Source organism: Dendrobium catenatum, unplaced genomic scaffold (assembly GCF_001605985.2).
Source record: "Dendrobium catenatum unplaced genomic scaffold, ASM160598v2 original_scaffold_282672, whole genome shotgun sequence".
Classification (NCBI taxonomy): domain Eukaryota; kingdom Viridiplantae; phylum Streptophyta; class Magnoliopsida; order Asparagales; family Orchidaceae; genus Dendrobium; species Dendrobium catenatum.
This window is the reverse complement of record NW_021601062.1, coordinates 390-1,282: the sequence shown is the minus strand read 5'-3', so window position 1 is coordinate 1,282 and position 893 is coordinate 390. Positions and strand designations below refer to the sequence as shown.

Genomic DNA, 893 nt, shown 5'->3' with positions numbered 1-893 from the left:
AGTTGAGAAGCTGATTCTTTTGTCTCTGTGAAAATAATTGTACGCCCGCCACTGCATCAAATAGCAAAATATAAGTCATGGATATACTAAGATGATAAATCCAAAAATAAGGAGTTTAAGAACAAATCAAACCGGCTGTAGCAACGAATGAGGTCAGGAATAATGTGTGGCCTTGCTGCACTGGAACAGGGGAGAACCAGATGTCTAACACTGGCACTAGCTTTCAATTTCTCATTACCAACAAGATCAACAGTTTTTTTCAGCGGTTTTAGGAATCTTGCTGATATCTGTTAACATATAAAATATCAGCCCTGATTTAATAGCAAACATATTTGAATATTTGAGGCATTAAGAAAACATTCCAAGTACACAAAAAACAGAGTTGTATATAAACGAAGCCAACCTTCTTCACCCAATCAGGAAGGGTAGCACTAAATAGAAGTGTTTGGACTTTGTTAGCATCTGCAACCTTTCCTGGAGAGAACAAAAATTATAAAAAGTTTAACAAATATTTGAAAAAATGATGCAGACTTCAGGTCTCATGACAAACACTTGTCTCAGGAAGATACAATATTAACATAAAACCAGCGTGAAAAGCAAAGAAAATAGCTCACAAAACTTCCCAGATGAAAGTTAGCAACACCAATAAGATAATAATCTATAGAGCATTCAAACAGTGTTCTATGCATTAAAACATTGTTTTTTTTTCCTGTGCCTGCATGGATTACCTAATGACTGATTTGACCTACCAACTTAAGAATACTTCTCTTAAACTAAAAGCCAAATAAATAAGTAGTTAACCTAGAAAAGAAGTGATATATATGTAGTCAGACAACCTATAAAAAATACTGATAGACGACTTCAATTCTATGCCAATCACAATACCACTTCAA

At 34.3% G+C, this 893-nt stretch overlaps 1 long non-coding RNA gene across 1 annotated transcript; it reads right to left on the bottom strand.

Annotated features, from left to right (window-relative positions):
- Window positions 1–22: 22 nt before the first annotated feature.
- LOC110112985 lies at window positions 23–564 on the bottom strand. Its single transcript, XR_002305105.2, has 3 exons — window positions 404–564; window positions 133–287; window positions 23–51 (listed from the first exon to the last, which is right to left on the bottom strand). It is a non-coding gene; the product is annotated as an uncharacterized LOC110112985 (long non-coding RNA).
- Between the last annotated feature and the right edge of the window lie 329 nt (window positions 565–893).